Source organism: Protopterus annectens, chromosome 5.part0 (genome assembly GCF_019279795.1).
Source record: "Protopterus annectens isolate FY-2018-M chromosome 5.part0, PAN1.0, whole genome shotgun sequence".
NCBI classification, from domain to species: domain Eukaryota; kingdom Metazoa; phylum Chordata; order Ceratodontiformes; family Protopteridae; genus Protopterus; species Protopterus annectens.
In genome coordinates, this window is record NC_056735.1 from 1,122,733,299 (window position 1) to 1,122,743,451 (window position 10,153).

General features: G+C 40.5%; 1 protein-coding gene across 1 annotated transcript in view; it reads left to right on the plus strand.

The window, feature by feature from the left end:
• Nucleotides 1–9,751, plus strand: part of ZHX2 (zinc fingers and homeoboxes 2) — a 331,049-nt gene extending 321,298 nt beyond the window's left edge. The window contains exon 3 of the mRNA XM_044070980.1: nt 8,242–9,751. The gene's annotated coding sequence lies outside the window, so the exon portion shown is untranslated. The remainder of the gene's footprint in view (nt 1–8,241) is intronic.
• Nucleotides 9,752–10,153: the final 402 nt, after the last annotated feature.

Here is a 10,153-nt window from a genome sequence, read left to right on the forward strand (position 1 = left end):
CCACCTTTCTGCCCAAAGTCAGTAGTTTTAGGAGGGATTCAGAGGGACAGAGCTAAAATGTGGGTCAAAATCAGGGACGTCCCTGAAAATTAGGGACAGTGTTTGTCCTGCTGTGATACTGTGTGGGGTTGTAAAGTGATGGTGTAACATTATTTCCTGGCTGCTTCTCTTATCACAGTAATGTAATGTAATCCCACAACAACTGTTGGTCAACATCCACAGAACAAGTTGTGTGGTATGGTATTCCTAATTTTCCTTTACATTCACTCATTCTGATGCATGATATAATTATTTAAGCACCAACTTGATGCATATCTACCGTGCCTTAGTGGTACTTCATGTTGTGTAGTGTGTGCAAGTTCCGGGGTTTGAGACTTACAGAGGTGTTTTATTTTGTTCCTGAGCAGAACAAGGGCCCTCATATACAGAATGACTAAGGCACTGTTAAGCAGTTGTAAGTGGGTTTGCGTAATGCTGCGCATTGCTTAGCCAAGCGCAATCAAGCGCAAACTTCACTCAAACCCGCTAACTACTGCTTAATAGTGCTTACTCCCGCTCACCCCCGTGCTAATTTCTTTGAAAGAAAAGAAAAATGGGGAGATAGGAAAGTAGTGAAAAAGGAGCACAAAGAGGGAAAGACAGAATGGAAAATAGCTCGGGATGTGCAGGACGGGTGTAGGGAAGGTCCATAGCTGCCCATTTCTTCAACAGCAACAGCTGTGCATATGCAATAAATTTGGAGGTAGATATGAACCCTTCAACCCCTGAGAGAGGGGTGAGGACAACAAAGTATGTTGTAATGCCAATTAAATAACATTTCATGTGTCCAGTGGACATGTGTGCAAAATGGGCAGCTATGTATGGGGCGTAATTTTTTTTTTGGGAGCAGATTGCTCTTTTTTTTTTTTTTTCAGGTGAGAGTGGAATGTGGGGTAGGGTATGTAGGTATGTTTGGGGAGGTAGGTTGGTGAGCTAAACAGACAAGACAATATGCATACAGGGGCAGTATATGACACATATGGTGGGTGAACACCTTTGACAGGGAGGGATGTTTGGAATTTGCAAGCCCATGAGCCCCCAGATGGAAACAGTGGGACTGAGGTCCCCACCCATGGGCAGTCACCACTGCACCTTCACGACTCAGAAGGTGGCTGTGTTGGGGGCTGAGTAGGAGGGGCAGGCTGACCCGTGAGGTGCGCCACTCGGGCCTCAAGCTGGTGTAGAGGTTCTGCAGCAGAACGTTCAATCTCTCTATACACCACAGCCCGGACCCTACGAATGGTGATAAATCCCTCTCCGCCCATGATTGCACGGGGGGGCCGAGCCCCATCCCCTGCAGTGCTTCCACCCGAAGGTGGCACAGGGCCAACGGAGGAGGAGGTCCCAGGCTGGGCACCGGATCTGCTGGTGCCAGGTGCCATGGCCAGCTAAGGTGGGACAGGTGGGTCTGCTGGGACCGGCCTTCCCATATGAACTATGTTTTGGAGAGTTTAATAAAGATATGGGTTAGTAACAGTCAACAGCATTGCCAATTAGTTATAACAGCATGCCGAAGTATTCCCAGTAACCCAACACACCAGATTTTCAACAGTTGAAAAGCAAGCATGACACATGCATATATAAAACAATAGTGGACATTACAACAGCATGCAGGTTTAATTGATGGCAACAGGCCACCAATATTGTGGTATTGTATCAGGGCACATGCATAGAAATAAATGCAAATATTTATAAACCAATAGGACATATGTCCCAACAAATGTTTTGAGATTAGACATACCGACTGAGGTGTGGAATTGCATTTTTATGCACATACGGTAGGGTGGAAAAGATAGCTCAATTAACAACTTATATGTCCTTCTAGTTTTCACTACATTCCTATTAACTGCAGTTATATGTCCCTTACATGTATTATTACACTACCCAATGTCCTTGTATTGTGCAATTGGGTTTTGCTAGATCATTATATACATGAGCTGTATCTTACATACAAACTGTCCAAGATGCAGATGTTACTGCAACATATTTTGAGAGTTGCTCACACACATTACTGCTAAGATGGTACACTGACAGCTCTACTTTCATATAATTATCTAGATATGTTCAGGTGAAAGTATCAGTTATATGTTAACAGCTCCCTACATTTCTGGCAGCACACTGACATTTCTGGGGAACACAATACCAAGCTACTCATGTGCCAGATTAACCTGTACATGCTGGCCATGAACCAACAGTTGAGGGCTGTACATATGCATACAAGCTACTGGCACTCCCTTCATCCACGTTATATGGGCCTACCCAAGTCAAGTGTGGGTTGACACTGTTTAATACAACACTACTATCTGTAGAATGCAACAGTACAACAACATATCAAAGAAAATGACACAGACGCATTCCATAAATCATACATTTATTAAAGGATTCTTACACCTTTATTTATTGGGTTAAAAGACTTTTTGAAGGCTCTCTCGTTTATTTTATATAACAGTACATGCAGAATAATTACTAACCTGCCTCATGACACAGCCTTTGCAGCCTATCTTCATGTGCTTGCAGGTTCATAGCCCAGTCACCTGCAGCTGTGAAGTAAATGCAGTGATATTGAGACATATACCTATCCATAGTATAGACAAGCATAGCAATTCTTAACTACTTAATACAATGGCTACTTACTCAGTACTGGGGCATTAGGCATTGTATGGGATTACTGGATCCACCGGTCCAGTTCATCCCCTTTACGTCGCTTCAGATCAGAAAAATGGTGCCTGACCTGCTAACCAGTCCGAGGAACACCAGTGGCACTGGTGAGATCACGGGCAAGACTGTTCCAGGCCTCCATTTTTATATTGGGCACCCTGGTACTGGTCCCGCAGGAGTCTTTCCTCATGTTTGTGGACGAGGAGCCAAACCATAATTTTGGACTCCTGGATGCCCCAGCATTGCGCTGTAAATCGAGTGCCTTCACCAACACCAGCCATGCTGACTGCAGAAGGAAGCTACAACCAGTTATAGCAAGTATTCCCGCCTGTGGAGCTTAAATATGCCTCATTTCCCGCACTTATTTGTGATTGGCTAGTTTTGGAAAAACTCAGCTGTAGGCATGCCTGCTTAGCTGATGTTGGCAATGTTTAAAATTCCTTTGATAGATATGTGTCTGTTGAAAGTGCATGTTTGTGAAATGCTGTAATTTCTTAGTGGTTAAGTACTGTGACTATAGTGCACAATATCCTGAGTTTGAGCCGTCACTGCTTTTTGTTTTCCTGCTGGGCAGACCTGACTGGTTAAGGAACAGTAAAGCAGGTGTGAGCATGTTTACCCGACTTTGCTCAACTTTGCCCGATGTTGCTCAGTGTTGCTCGACGTTGCCTGACGTTGCGCAGCTATGCGCAAACATGTTGCACTGGTTAGCGCGGTGAGTAGCTACGTGCAGTTGTATTTAAATATGCTCAGTATTGGTAAAATGTACTTAGCAGTGCTTTATATTGCTTAAAATAGGGTACTCATGCCACAGAATGCATAACCATTTCACCTTCATATATGTATATGTATATATATATATATATATATATATATATATATATATATATATATATATGTATATATATATATATATATATATATATATATAATTCATTCACTACTACATTTAACATTTCAATGCTTTTTACAAAACTTATAAATAAAAATGTCAGGAAATATTTTTGTATACAGATTTCCCACAGAAAATGGAAGTGCAGTAGTGGTACTCGAACCGGGAATGCCACCTCTTTGTGCGAAGGCTCTAACCACTATGCTATCGCTATGTTGCTTAATTTGCATATATTTTTCTTATTATCCTCTTCTGGTGTCTAAGCTGCTTAACTGTAGCTAAGCAATGGGCAAACCTGTGAAACTACGGGCAGCTATATCGGAAGAAAAGCAATTCTTTTTATTTTTTATTTTGTAAGTTGTTTAACATATGTGGGAGTGTAGTGTTACATTGTACACATGAACGAACTCGCTCATGTAAGGATTTTTGGACTGCTCAGCAGTCCGACACGCCCCCTACACTCGTCCATGCTCCGTGTAAGCTTTAGAGTTGAGACAGCGCACCCTCATTAATATGCATGGCGCGCTGCCATCATACTCTTACACTGGCGCTTCCGTGTAGAACTAATCTAGTCTTACACGGAAGATTAGTAAATCCGGGGGATTGTCTTCTCCCATAGTGCCTATTTTACACAATGCCAAACTGAAAGCACTTCCGACATAGCAAATCAAGACAAAGAAAATCTAAAGGTATTACTGCCCAGTGCTAGGAGTTTAGACAAAAAACTCTACTCCCTAGAAGCTCTTTACCGTAGAGAATGCTGATGTCTGTGCGGTCACTGAGACATGGTTTAAAGCCGCAGAGAGCACACCAACAGTGCAAGGTTATAATGCCTTCTACGCATTTAGGCCAGCTACTTCACAGACTGGGACTAAAGGTGGAGGTGTCCCTATTTACATCAAAAATAAATATACTATAAGGCTAATCAAACAGGACAATGCACTTGAGCTGCTCCATGTTCAAATCACCATAGTTAAAATCCAATACCACTTCCTTGCAAGCGATAGGTCCCCCTGTATGACCCAGGAAACCCATACCATGTATTTCAACTTATTAGAAACACTAGCCATCCAACCCAATACCATATTCATAGGTGACTTTAATCACATCACTGTTAACTGGGAATCCTATATGACACCAAACATACGTGCATAGATATTCATGGATTTTGTAAACGCAAACTTCCTGGACCAGATAGTCAATACAACAACCAGGTGTGCAACCATATTGGATCTGGTCCTCACTAATATGGGAGACTGCTGCATACCTCCCATACCTGTCAACCTCCTAGAGCAAAAAATTTGGACAAAGCCTAAAATGATGGGGGGGACAAATAGGGACAGATTTTAAATATTGCTCTTACAAATTTAGATAGTTGATCGTATAATAGGTTTTGCATTAGCTTGAATTTTCTGAAGGATTTGGTGTCTTAAACTCAAATGTTCGTCATTATTTAATGACTTCAATCCTTAGGTATTTGCCAGAAAGGTACAGATTTTAGGAGGAACACACCAAAAATATGAGGCAAAAATCTGGACATTCTGCAAAAATCTGTACAGTTGAGAGGTATGCCCCCTACTGTAATGCCTTCTCTGGTAAGGTCAGACCACAGAATGGTCTCCTTTGAAGTAAAAATAAAACTTGAACCCCAGCTAAACCTGGAATATTCAAGAACTATTGTAAGGCTAACCTCTTGCTATTAAGTGAGAACCTGTTAAAATTTCGGGCCCCCTTAAACCCTGAGAACACCTATGCAGAACTGTTCACAGAAACCCTGTACAAGCATGTTAATAGCTGCTTAGAGGCAGCTGTACCCACCAGGAAAAAGTACAGAACTAACTAAAAAAAACAAGCCACCCTGGTGGAATCACAAAATCAGTAAGGCCGTATAACAGGAGGAAGAAAATTATGGCAAAAAATTAGGAGGTGCAGCACCCAGCAGGATAAAAGCACTGTCATCAAACTAAACAAACAACTTAGAGGACAAATAAAGTCTACCAAAGCCAAAATTGAGTTAAGTTTGGCCTCCCAGGCCAAGGACAACCACAAAGCATTCTTTAACTTTGTCTGCAACCTGAAAGGCAATACACAGTTGTGTGCAGTGCTCATTGTAAAGGAGCCATCTATACTGAGGCAGAAGATATAGCAAACCTCCTGGATAATAGTCAGCTCCAACTTTACCCCTCTCTCCCTCTCAACCTTCCTTTTGGAAATATCATCAAATGTAACCTCCCCCCCCAACTATCACTAGGGAACATGTCCTTAATGCTCTCTCTAAGACCAAGAACACTTCATCAGTGGGCCCAGACAATATCCCAGAATAGCATCTAAATAGCATGAAACATGACCTATTGGGGCCTCTGAAATTACTATTTAACTGTAGCCTCCAAACAGGCTTTGTGCCTCTTGAATAGAGAAAGGTAACAGTCATCCCTCTGCATAAAGGTGGGCCATCAATAGACCCTAGAAACTACAGACCCATAAGTCTCACTAGTCTTATATGTAAAGTCATGAAAATAATTATCTTGGAGATGATCAGTAGAGATATAGTAAACCTCCAGACACTGAACCCAACCCAGTTAGGTTTTGTCAAGGGCAGGTCATGCCTACTCAACCTGGTGGACTTCTTTGAGAAGGTCAGAAAAGCAATGGATGAGGGCAAAATCGTTTGCACTGCCTACCTTGACCTGGCCAAGGCATTTGACACAATACCTCACTCAGGCATTGTTGACAAACACAAGAAGTTCGGTACAAACCCATATGTCACCCAGTGGATAGCCTACTGGCTCATAGATGGGACCCAGAAAGTTGGAATTGGGGAGTCCACCTCCACAAAGAGGCCAGTCACAAGTGGATTCCCTCAGGGATCAGTCCTTGGACTGCTCCTTTTTGGTATTTACTTCTCAGAAGTCAGGGCAAATGTCAGTGGTCTCTGGCTGACTAAATTTGCAGATGATTGCAAATTAGGAGCTGTCATTGAATCTCACACTGACACAAATGTTCTCCAGGAGGGGCTGACACAGACCAACAACCAGTTGACTCAGTAGTCAGAGACTTAGTGACATACACAGATAGTAATATAGCCTTTGAATGTCACGTGTCAGCAGTGGTGAGGAAATCATTCTGTGTTGCACAACTTATAAACAAAGGTATGATATCTAAGTCCAAGGAAGTAATTGTTCCACTGTATCCGGCATTCATCAGACCTATCGAGTACAATGTCCCCTTTTGTATGTACATAACCAGGCATATCCAACAACTGGAATGTCCACAGAGGTTCCTCACTAAAAGAATACAGGGCATAAGTAAAATGTCCTGTGCATACCGCCTCAAGGCTCTATCCCTGTATTGTGGCTCCTACAGGCTTTTGAGGGGAGATCTATGTCTGCCATACAGGACATTGTCAGACCCCACTCTGATGGACCGTCTGCGTATCCACAAAACAAACAGCACCAGAATTACCCATTCTAAAGACTCAAACCTTGCCTGTGATATAAATAAGACCTGCTGGAGAGAAAGGTATGTATCCCAGAGACTACCCCGTCTATGGAACAGGTTCCCCATCCATGTGCATCAGAGTCCCTTCCTAACCCAATTCAAGTGCAACTTGGACAATTGGATGGGAAACCGGAAATCCATCCCTGGTTTGTCACCTATGTGTCTAATAGACACAGGTAACCTGTAAATGGTTCATCTCCCAGGCCCATGCTTACACTTATCAAGGGTATCAGAACTTGTCAGAGATTTGGGATACATGGCTAGGCTCAAAAAGGTCCTTGTGGTCATTAGCCTAGTAAACACGTATGAACCTGTTAGCTGTGATATGATACGCGTTTTTCTTAGTAAGTGTGGCTGGCCCAAACTTAACCATTGTTTAATTAATACTTCAGAGATAACACAAAAAACATAAGCTCACGTTCCTGTTTTCAAGTGGTTGTTCGTTATAAACAACATTTGAATTTCTGACAAAAGGCAAGTGTTAATGCTTGCTTTTATAACTACCAAATGTTTAAATTTTTATTCTCTTTTCTCAATGTGTCTCTGGTGATTTAGTTATGCTGAATTAAAATGTATATAGTAATACAGCAAATTAAAGCAGCAAGAGGTATGGAGTGGGGTTATTTTTTTACTTGTTTGCTGTTTTACACCATATATTGTGTTTATGTGGGTACAGGTAAAACCAAATAAAAATATGTAACGTGTGCTATGAGGAAATCCTAAATACTTTGTCCATCTCCTTTCCTAGGTAGCCCCTTCTGCTTCCAGCACTGACTGTTGAAGTTCCGTGTGTGTCAAACAAATATACTTCTGTGTTTGTGTCCTTTGTAGGTATCCAATTATCTTTGCTTTTGTCTTGATTTGCAGACAGTGATTCTCTCAAGGCTGGATGTGCTGTTGTAGTTAGTGATACCACTGCATTTGTTGACATATGGTGTATGTCCATTTTCACAAAAGCTCCCAAAAAAAAAATACTGAATTCTGGTTGGTGGAGAGTGTGAACCCCATCACTAACCCACGAAGCTGGATTCCCTTATAGATAGTTGATAATGGTGAGAACATATCTGCTATTAATGGTGAAGCCCTCATTATTCTTAAGTCATATCAGTGCAATGTTAAAATGAAAACACCTTAACAATGTTTTGTTTTTTCAGGAGATAATGCAGCTGGCTTGAGAGAACATGAAGTTTGCTTTGATTATAATTTGTCTGCTGATACCGAGAAGTACAGTAACTTGTGAACTTTGTGGCTCAGAATCACATTTAATCTACGAAGGTGGATGTCTCATTGAACTGATCATCAGCTTGAAACTGTCCATAGTGCCAAAGTTCTGCTACTATGTTCCAACTTTCTGAAGTACGTCTGTAAATACGTCATTTCCACTGTACTGGAACTTCGTACAGTGTGGGACTTTTGTTACCTTTACAGTTTGTGTGATGTTTTTCTGCAAGTCCTGCAGAGCAGCATGTTCTTTTTAAGTTTAACAACCAAAATATAAATCTAAGATACATTCTCAGCTATTTCAAATTTATTTTTGATGGTATGAACATTTTTTATGAACTGGAAAGCATTTTCTGCTAAGTTTATGCTAGCAGTATTTTAATGGATGTCTTTAAAAATAGTAAAGCCATCCACAAACCAGAATGTAACCAGTAGCACCATGTCTAAATCAGTTTTTTAATGGTGTAGATGCTCATATTCTTTTCTTTCATTAGCCAGGGAAAATTTACTGGATACAAGTGTCCCTTTCCAGGGAAGACCCAGGAGCACTGTCTGGCTAAGTTCAGTCATGCAATAGCAAATGGAAGGTAAGGGAATCATACCCGACCACAAGAAACCGCTTAACAACTCATAGCCTTAAACCTTTGCACTGCCATAACTCCTCTGAGCAATGTGACCTGTCTTTACTTTGTCAGTGCTAGGTTTGTTTTCTCATGAACTGCTATGCAGCACATAACTGTTAATGTTGCTGGTCATTGTTGCTGTTTTCACTTAACTAATGTACAGTGCCGCGGCTGCATTTTGAAGAATAATTAATGGTGAAAAAAGGCATGTTAACATCAGAAAATAAGAGGTTTTTAGAACTGGTGGAGACATGACATCCAAATGAGCCTAGATTTGCTTTATTTATCTACCTGTTCAATTTCTAATTAATGTCAATAAGGTAAGCAATTTTTTTTAATGGTTGCGTATATTAGATTTTATCCCTTACGATAGACTGAAGTATTTTGCTGGTAAAATCAGATGCCACCTCATGTTTAAGATACACCCTATGTAGATTAGCTAACACTGGCATCTGCCACTCCGAAACACAGTGGGGTACAGGATATCAAAGGTTTGTCACATATGATATTTGTAAAACCGAAAATTTACTTTTTTATTTTCTTAACCGTTGAATCCACTTAATTTTTTCAGTGAACCTAGAAACTGACAATAACATAATGTTTGATATGTGATTTTAGTATTACGCAAATCTGTGCTGGTACTTTTTTAAAACTGTCCTATTTTTGAAAAAAAAATCAAGTTTGCTGTATTAGTAGCTATGTTTAGAAAGCACCCTTATCTGAATATACTGCACAAATTGTGTAGATGGGGAATGTAAATACATTTTCTAACCTGTTCTTTATTGTGTTGTACTTCAATAAAAAACGAGAGCACAGCTTATGAATCTTTGTCTGTCTTTGTTGGTTAAACTTTTATTTTTAGCTTGGCTTTGACAACAGAAGACATGCTGCTGAGATACTGCATCCATCAGGACATATCTTCAGAATTTAAACCTGTGTTTTAATACCTTCTGTCAGTTTTATCAGGAGGTGATCACCCAAAATTACCTAACAAGAGACTGTGGTAGATCCAGAATAATAATGTGTTATGTATTTTTGGGTGTTAGAGAAAAATGCATCTCTCATGATTATTCTACACAAAATGCATCTTAACTTACAATTTCTTCACAAATATGTTTGATAAATTATTTAATATTTGTTCATATTAAAAATTATATGTAGTATAGATGCATAGTTATGCAAACCACAAACACTTATTGTAGTTCTAAGTGTTTCACAACTG